This window comes from Tamandua tetradactyla, chromosome 2 (genome assembly GCF_023851605.1).
Source record: "Tamandua tetradactyla isolate mTamTet1 chromosome 2, mTamTet1.pri, whole genome shotgun sequence".
Lineage (NCBI taxonomy): Eukaryota > Metazoa > Chordata > Mammalia > Pilosa > Myrmecophagidae > Tamandua > Tamandua tetradactyla.
In genome coordinates, this window is record NC_135328.1 from 212,148,790 (window position 1) to 212,158,714 (window position 9,925).

Consider the following 9,925-nt stretch of genomic DNA (forward strand, 5'->3'; position numbering starts at 1 on the left):
ATTCACTTATAAGTCATCGATATTAACTATTTTACAAATACATTCATAAGTTACAAAAATATTCTACACTGTAGCATCAAGAATCAGGAAGAACACTGAAAGTTTAAGACTCAGAAAGCAACATATATAGCTTATGGACAAATGGTAAGGCAGAAATAAATAAAGGAACTAATATGGCTGCATCAAAATACAAAAGACTAAATGCACTGAAAACACAGTCAAGATAAAACAAAAAAACTTAAAAAAATAGCATTTTTGAAAGGAGTCTTGGAAAGTCACGGCCTTCATAAGAAAAAGAATATTAAAACTAATCATTAATCTAAATAGCACTGAGGCAAATGCAAAGATGGTTAAGCTTATAGCCGAGTAGATTCGCAGTTTTCCAATGTTGACCTTAACTTGTTCCTACCAAAAGATTCTTATAATCAAGAAACTTCTAGATAAATAATATCTTAACTATGCCAGCTTCTCAAAAACACCATTTTTATTAATTTGCAAACACTGCAAACGTACTCATTGTCATAGACAACTACCACAGATAATTTCTACCAGAATGGAATCGTTAAATTATAATTTAACTTTTCTATATGAAACTCTTCTACATGAAAACATTTAGCTCCCATTTGCTAGATTTAGCAACACCCACAATTCATAATTATTAAATCTGTCCAGAAATTTGCTAAAGGAAAAATCACAAGTCTTCTTTTTCTAAAATAATGAAAACAATTTCTTTCACAAGAATAATTATCTAGTTTTCACACGAAAAACATAACCCCACCTTTTCTTTGAAAATGCAGACTATATTAACAAATTAATTAAGCTGAAGTGAAAATCAGACCTGATATATTTATCATTTTAAGAATAAGGATGGGGGGTGGAGAAGGATGGGAGAGGGAGAAAAAGGAGAGAGAGGGACTGAGAATACAGCAAAGATTAGTGGATGAGTCCTTTCTGCTTGAATCCTCTCACGTCTCTGAGTCCCTAAGATTTCTACCCAACCAAAAAGACAATGGTAGAACGAAGGACACCACATGGAAGAATTTCCCTACCTATAAAAGCATCTGAGGAGATACAAGGAACAGACGTGCTCACAAACAAACCAGTAATTAATTACTCTACTTCAATAAATCAGTTTCCTCAAGGAGGACCATAACACATCACAAACACCCCAGGGCCTGACTCCCCGAGCCCCCAGCCCAAGCCGAAACACAGAAGCAGAGATAGCCGTGCACACCAGACCCGGAGGAGGAGCCGACGCTGACATCACAGCTTCCACTTAGCAGAGGGAAAAGCCCAGGGTCCAGAGCTCTGACCACAGCAGAGGGCAAGTTGTTTCACCCTGCAGAGCTCCAATGAGGTCGATGAGAGCTTTTGCTTGAAAAATATAGGTGACAGAGCTCTGAAGTCAACACACCTCTGATCCTAACCTTGAAAAAACAACACCATGTCAAAATGTCAAACACGAGATCTACCTGCTGATAGGTTAGGAAAGTATTATAATCCACATATAGGTTGTGACACTGTAGGGTTTATTTGTTTTTATCCCTTCACATAAAAAAAAAAAGGATTAGAGGGAAAACTTTCAAAAGCTACTGCTCCAAGCATATTATCTCTAGCTTAGAAATAAGTGAATAGGAATTAATGATTATCATTTACCTGTTACAGACAGCTACCAATATAGGCTCTCCCTTATTTTTTAATTAAATGTACACACCTATATCATTATATTTTACTGAACAGGCAATTTAGTATATCATAAATCTCAGGCTTTGTTTAACGTTTCTACAATAATTCCTTCTACTTGTCTAATAAGAAATACTTGGTTTCGCTAAAGAAATTAATACATATTCTCTAACCTCTCACTATAAATGTAGGCTATTCCTCCTCCTGCTACTAAAAACAAAAGAATCATTGTCAATTTTCCTGGATGAGGTAACGCCATCCAGTCAAAACAGCCATGAAATTTAAAAGTTAGTTTCCTTTCCTTATTTTCAAGACTAATTGCCAAAAAAATATAGCTGTAAAAGTCAACATGAAAAGGTGGGGTGGTTAAGAATATTACTGCTTTCCAAACAGCCCCGCTCTCTGATGAGAACTATGCTACTGATTCAAAATTATTACAACTCCCATTACTTCCAAGAAGAGTATAATTTAATCAACTGTTAATTGCATATTCATAAAATTGTATTAAAAGCAAAGAAATTTCTATAGAGTTTCTAACATTTTCTCAACATTACATGCGTAAAAGCCTTAAATTATTGTAAAAGGAAAATTAAGTCAATTCTTTACTAACACTCAAATGCTAAACTTCCAACCCAAACACAAAACTCCTAAAGCAAGATGCCAAATGATAGTTCATGTCACAATTCCCAAAGCCAAAAAAATTCTCAGCTGACCTCTTTGAGTTATGTTTTTCCACTGGAGTTGCCAATTCAGATGTGACTTTTATGAGTAAACATTTAAAACAGAGATTTTCAGGAACCCTGCAAAATAATTCTGAATTTCCTGAAAAGGGGAAGAAAAACTACAGCAATGTGGACAAAACGGTCCTGGCACCAAATACTCATTTTCTCACGTAAAGATTCTAAATACTAATACAGTCATCTTACAAGTGGCTGCTCAGAGCTTATTTTATGTAATAATAAAATATATAGGAAAACTCATTTTACGCAAACTACATGTAAATGACAAGGCAGCTTCCTGAATTCAACAACCAAAAGCAAAGCTAAAGTTATACCAGACAGATTGACAAAACTGTATTCTGTTAAGGTGCCAGGTACCCTTAAATCACACTACACGGTTGGTTCTGCAGGTCTTCTTACAAGATTTTATTAAGGCATTTTTTTATTTTGGTGGTGTGTTAGTTAGATTCAGTTGTCAACTTGGCCAGGTGAGCATACCTAGTCTTACTGCTGCAGACATAAGCCAACGGTATGTGAACCTCATTTGTTGCTAATTACATCTGCAGTCAGTTAGAAGGTGTGTCTGCTGCAAAGAGTGGCGTTTGACTTAATTGGCTGGTGCTTAAATGAGACAGCGGCCAAGTAGCACAGCCTAAGCAGCTCGGCATTCCTCATCTCAGCACTTGCAGCTCAGCCCAGGCCTTTGGAGATGCAGAAAGAAGTCACCCTGGGGAAAGTTGTTGGAACCCAGGGGCCTGGAGAGAAGACCAGTAGAGACCATCTTGTACCTTCCACATAAGAAAGAACCTCAGTGGAAAATTAGCTACCTTTCCTCTGAAGAGCCAACAAAATAAATTCCTTTTTATTAAAAACCAATCCATCTCTGGTGTGTTGCATTCCAGCAGCTAGCAAACTAGAACAGGTGGGGAGAGACTCTTCCACTTTACACATAAGCTCTGAAGTTTGGAAGGTCTATCTTTTTAATACTCTTGGTCTCAAGAGCATTTTAAAATAACAGCAATACCTACTTTTTGTGAAATTATTCTATAGTTTAATACGCCCAAGGCACATAAATGAATTTTCGTTTTTCTTTTTTTAAAATATGTTTTCTCAAAATTATTTGTAGTTCTTGCTTCAGGTAAAGCTAAATGCCTCACGGTTCATAATAAAAAGGGTGATCTACTGTCTCTGGCTACCTGGTTGCTGTACGCATGCCCTGCGACTTGAGAGAAGGGCTGTGCCGAGCAATAATCGAACAGATGGGGCGCGTTATATTGGGGTCTGTAGCTCAGGTTAAATTTAAACTTGACCCTGTGGGTAGGGTCCCCCTTTCCAGGAATCCTGACGGTCTTTAGAAAGAGAAGGAAGGGGGCTTGCTTCAAAGCAGCGCCCTGAACACTTGCAGGCAGGAGCTGGAGAAAGAGCCTAGCCTGCTGCTGCCCACCAGCTGAGCGGCCTTCACATCCGAACGGGTGATGGACAGCCACAGCAGTTTGTGACTGAGGAGGGGACAGAAACAAAACAATGCTGAATACTTTAGGCAGGTTCCACTGCCAGGGAAGAGGGAGGAGGTAGGTAGGGAGAGGGCAACCAGAAAGAAGTGGACCTGGCAAGCAGTTAAGAATCCAAGATGAGAAGGGATAAGATAATAGTTGGAAAAAAACAAAAAAATTGAAAGACGCTGCAGAGGAAGAATGGGCACAACATGTTAACTAACTGAATAAGAAGGTAAAAAGAAAAAGAGAGCCAAGACGAGTTCAGAATTGTGAACGTGTCTGCCTGGAAGAACAGAAATTTGAACGTATTTCAAATACAGAGGAGTCAGGAAGAGGGACAGTATTTAGGCGGAAAGTGGTGAGCTCTGTTTTAAGGTCTGACTTTGAGAAGAAGCGAGACATTCACAGGGAAAGCTACAGCAATCAACTTGGAAAAAAGGGCCCAGCACGCCAAGCCATCCAGGTAGGGATGGAGCTTTAAAAGTTTCTGCAGATGAGGAAATTGCCAAAGAAAAAAATATTCAGAGAGAATAGAAGATGACAGATTTGGCTTTGTGAAAGGTTATGGAAGGAACAAGAAAAGAAGTGAACACCTACCCTCCACCCCTACCTTGCTTCAATAGCAGGGGGGCCAAAGGCTTAAGAAAACTTGGAAGGGCTTTTCTCAACAATTGTGCTGTGTTCTCTCTCCCTCAAGACCTACTGCAAGAAACAGCTAAAAAAAAAAATGTTATCAATGCTTCTGAAAACCCTAAAGCATCTCAAATTGCTTGCATATTCTTTATCTTCTCATTTCAAAACACCCTAGTGAAAGAGAGAAACAATCATTGTGCCTGCTTTACAAATAAAAAGAAATTAGAAGGAATTACTTACCCCAGGTTCCAAGGCTTGATCTCTGTTAGTCATTTCATGCCCAGAGGTAGGGCTCAGTTAAATTATTGGAGGGATGCACAGACAGAACATTTACCTCCTTGACAGAGGTGAACTGATCTGCCCCATGGCTTCCTACACATGGTAATAGAGCTTTATATTTAAGAATCTAAATTTATCCTAAGAGACTTCCTTTTTAAAACTACTTTCAGATGTACTTAAAACTAGGTCTTTCTGAATTTTGGCACAGTCCCTAAAATAAGCATCACAGAGTGAGAAACACTTAGAGTGTCAATTTTTTATTGATAACATCAAATTATGCTGAATTTATATTGTATTAATGAAGTCTCAAAAGATACATAGGATTCATAATGAGTTCATATAAGAGTTTGGTGATTCTCAGAATCCTTTTCAAATTTGGATGGCATCAGTTAAATTATCACCAAATTTCCCCACCAGAGCTAAACATAGTCTTAGTAGAACTACATACAAGCACATAGAAAATGTGTGGGTTTTACCAATTTCCAGACAGGCTGCTCACTGTAATCAAACTAACAGTTGCACTTAGCTTTACATATTTCAAGCAAACTGTGCCAAGAAGTAATTTAGTTCTTTCAAAGCAAAACCAATCGTACGATTTATTGCAAAAGCTACGAAATACTCTTTTCACCAAAATGGCTGGAAATATTTAAGTATTCAGTGAAACCTCTGTTATTGCATGCTCCAAAGGACTAATAAATGAAAACACAGTATAGGTATGACATGAACCAAGCTTCTAAAAATAAAGACTATACAGTATTGAGAAAAATCTTATAAGCAGATTTCACTCTAAAGGAACCTGATTTATGCCATACAATAACTCTAATTCACGCTTCAAGGATTTGGGGGGTGGGGAATGAAAGGCATTCTCCTTTAAGGAAGAATATTTAAATGGCACATGCATCCATTTCAGTGAAACTATGCAGATATCCTGTAATTCAGAAAACCACCCCATTACCAAACATGGCTCCAACAACACATCTCTTCATGTTTTATTTATCGGCAAGTTCTGACAAAGATTACTTATGCCACAATAAAAATTCAATCTATATTTAGAGATTATAAATAAAGACTTGACAACTTGTACTTTTCTCCCCCAGGGAAAGTTCCATTAATGATGCATGTTTCCCATTAAGATCAATAAACTATCTTTAAATCACAACATAATAAGTTAAAATTAGGTAAACACTTCAAAAATAAATCTTACTTCCTCAGGGCAAATAATCATACCATTTTCTGCATATAAACATGAATTGATTGTTTAAAAAAAACAAGGGAGATTTTAGAAAAGCTATAGTTTGGCTTCTACCATCAATCTTCAAAAGGCTGCTTCATTAAATCTCATTTCCTAGGAAAAAAAGACATTTGCTTTTATGTTACTCAATCTAATGGGCCACAAACTTAGATTATGCACCATCCATCAACTCTATGTAAATTTATTTAAATTTAGTAATAATTTAATCTGAATATTGGGAATTCTGATCCCCTGACATGAAAACTCCTTCATAATCTCCAGGATATCTCACATTGCTTTTATCTCTTGCCATAAAAAGGACACTAAAGAAAAACTGCTAAAACTGACTCCTCTATAAAATCATAAACTCAAAAGAAGGAAGGAATTTCAAGAAGCTACTAAGGTCATTCCCAGGCCTGAAGGTGGGCCTCACCAAACCCTAAAGTCTACTCGTGCAGTTCTTTGACTAAAGAGGTTTCATGAAATGCTTCAATGATTCAAGTCTCAGCCAGTCTGATAAGCCTTCCTTTAAGGTAGCAATTTCAACAGGGGCGATCCTGCCTACCAGGGCACCTAGTGGGGCAAGGTCAGGGATGCTGCCAAACATCCTACAATGCCCAGCACTGCCCTCTGATCCTGGCAACAAAAACCGATTGAGCCCAAAACATCAATAGTGCCAAGGCGGAGAAACATGCTCATGGAACCTAAGGCCTGCGCTTGGGAATGGAGTTTACAGCTCTCCCAGGCTGTATGACGATGACTGACAGCTCTAACTACAAATTCAAAAGAAGAAAGCCAGAACTCCCAGACCCCTAACCAATGCCGTGACGGAGGACAGTGTGGCTGATGAGCACACCAACCATAAAGCAATGGACACACATCCGCGGGAACGACTGTCAGGTAACATCTCTGTCATCTGGAAATCCCCTGAGTCTACATGTTGCCACCCCGCAAGTTTGCCACATTTTCCCCAACTGTCCACCCACTCACCTTTCTCTCCTTAGCATGCATTTTTCTAGTTGCAGCAAGCAGGGATGTTTTGTTTTGCTTTGTTTTCTCCCTGCATGGGTAATGAAAATCAACTCAGAAAACATAAAAATAGTAAATAAGCTAAAGTGCTTTCCATCCTGGAAAGTCTATGATTTAACATGACTTGAAAGGTTTGTAAATCAGATCCAGAATTCAAAAAGAGATCGACAGCTTAAAGAAACAGTCCCATGAATAAATAAAACTTCTAATATAAAATAATGATCAAAAGGATATACTGCAGATATACATATTTAACTGCACACAGACTCTGCTGACAGAGAAGAGAGCAAAAGGGAGCTGAAATGCAGTGTTACTTCTTGGAACTGCAAAAGCAGGAAAAATGCGTCTTTAGAGGCTGAGAAACAAAATTTACCTGTTCACATATCTTAAAAGACTACAGAATTTCAAAATTCACGCTTCAAAAAATATATAAACAAATCCTAATGAAGAGAAAATCTCAGGCTACAGGAATCTTATTAATCAATATGGACTTATATAAATCACAGCCTGTTTGTATGTTATGTAGCCATTAAAAATCATATTAAAGAATATTTAATGACATGGCTACATGGGTAAGCAAAGATAAGTTATGAACAACATCCGTAATGTGATATCGATTCTATATAAAATATAAATATATAGAAATGGCTCAATTCTTTAAGGAAAAATAAGGATGACATGCATTGATTATACACACACGCAGAATGAGAGAGAAGGGAAAGAAAAGTAAGTCAGCCAACATGTTGACAGCACTTAGGCGAAAAAATTATGTCTAATTTATATTCTTTCTTTCTGCCTTTCTCTGTTTTCCAAATGGTAGTAGGTAAGAATTTGTTAAGTTTTGTTGGTACAAACCAATATATTATTGCAAAAATACACTGCATTGTTTCAGGCATGGTCCACAAGGGAAGAAAAGTCAAACGTTCCTGAATATACCAATTTTTCAATCAAAGAAACTCTCAGAATTAATAATAGGAAACATTTACTGAGCATTATTACTATGCCAGGCACTTTTCCAAGCACCTTAAATAAATCTATTAACTCATTTAAATCAAACCGAACATGATGTGTTGGATGACACAGTAAGAGTCCTGAGATGACAAGAGAAGTGAAGGCGTTTTAGTCCCACAATGAATTTGAATTTAAGTTTCCAAAGCTTGAAACAAGGGGGATTAATAAGATCATCTTTAAAGGTCCTTTCAAGTCTAAAATGAGTTCCTATACGTAAAATAAGATGGCCAAGTTGGGGTTTTTAAGGAAGCTTCTAGAGAATAAGGAGGCAGCTGCATGCCATCTCATAAACACGAAACTCTACCAAAAAAGAAAATACGATTATCTTTTTCCATGTCCCCTCAATATTTGTAAAGCAAATTTCATAATATTTTTTTAAAGCCTACATTTTTTTAGTTCTTGAACACAACTGATCACACTGGTGAAAAGAAGGCTGTGCTACTGTAGGAAAGAGAATCTGAAAAGATCCGTTTGTTGCTCAACGTTGCTGTCGCTTTTAACAAGAGACCTGCAGTAAACAAAAACTGTAAGAAATATTTTAGTCCCGTTCTAGGTACAATCATCTCAATGTCTGGTTAAAAGGATCAAGGGCCTCCTGAGACTCAGCAAAGGGCGGTCCACTTCTCCACTGAACCCAGGACCTCAGGACGACACCGAGTGGAAAATGAGGGGCCAGCAGGACTCGCACCGCTCCGGGGGAATCGCCGCTGACGGGTTCAGAGAATCCGCGCCGCCGGTCAGGGTGGACCCCTCGGGTAGCCGGCAGCCCGACCGGGGGTCGCAGGCGCGGCCAGCCCCCGCGGTCACTCGTGGGTCGGGGGAGCCAAGATTTTAGGACTAACAATAACCTGTTAGGTTTACTTCACATACTTGCCACCATCAAAAACTGGTTCTTGGGCATCTTTGGGAACGAAATTAATAATATGTAAGTGCATGTCTGTTTCTGGTTTTTCGTTTTTTCTTGTTTTGTTTTTAAAGGATGGGGTTATGGGAACACAGCTGAGGGAGAGAATTTCCAGGTCTAAACCACCCAAAACTATTTCGGGAACACAAAGACGCAAGACACAAAACAAATCAGGAAAGCAGATGTGAGAGACACGTTCGGGTGTGAACACAAAAGAGAAAAGCAAAAAGACTGGAAAATTCAAACGGCCCCGGGAGCCCCACGTGAGCCGCCAGGGCAGCGGGACCGCCGCGTCCGAGATGGACTCTGAGCCGCGCACCCCGCACCGCCGCGCCGCAGTCCGCCGTGTCCCCCTCGCGGGCCGCGCGACGCACCCCGGCCCCGAAAGCGCGCCCCGCAACTTCCCCGCAGCGGGGCCCCGGGGCAGGGCCAGGGGGCTCGGACGCGGGCCGGGAGGGACTCCGGGCCGCCCGCTGCTCGGAGCGCGCATTGTTCCGGGGCTCCCGCCCGCCGTCGCGCCCGGGACGTCCGGGGACCGCGGAGAGGGGCGCGCCCGCCGGCCCGGACCCCTGCGGCGCCCGGGGAGCCCTGAGTGTCCACCCCGCCGCTTGGCTGCTCGGCGGCCGCGGGGCTCCGGGGGCGCCCCGGCGCCCAGGAGGCCGCGCGCCCGACCGCGTCTTACCTGCGCCCGCTGCGCCCCAAGTCTCAGAGCGCCGAGAGCCGCCGCCCGCGCCGCCGCCGCCGCCGCTCCGCCCGCCCCGGCGCCCGCGGCCGCGCCGCCGCCATCTTGGCTTCGGTCGGAAATGACGTCGGGCGGCGCCGGCCGCGACCTTGGGCCTCCCGCGCCCGGGGCCCTCGGGTCGCCGACCTCCCGCGCGCCTTCCGAGAGGCCCCCGGGGGCCCCCTCGTGGCCCCCGCGCCGCGCGCGCCGTCGTCCGAG

General features: G+C 41.3%; 1 protein-coding gene across 2 annotated transcripts in view; it reads right to left on the reverse strand.

Moving 5' to 3' along the window:
- Nucleotides 1-9,712, reverse strand: part of PRDM2 (PR/SET domain 2) — a 113,812-nt gene extending 104,100 nt beyond the window's left edge. Inside the window, exon 1 of one of the 2 annotated variants that reach the window (XM_077151234.1) lies at nt 9,668-9,712. The gene's annotated coding sequence lies outside the window, so the exon portion shown is untranslated. The remainder of the gene's footprint in view (nt 1-9,667) is intronic. The other variant, XM_077151235.1, reaches the window with a different exon arrangement.
- Nucleotides 9,713-9,925: the final 213 nt, after the last annotated feature.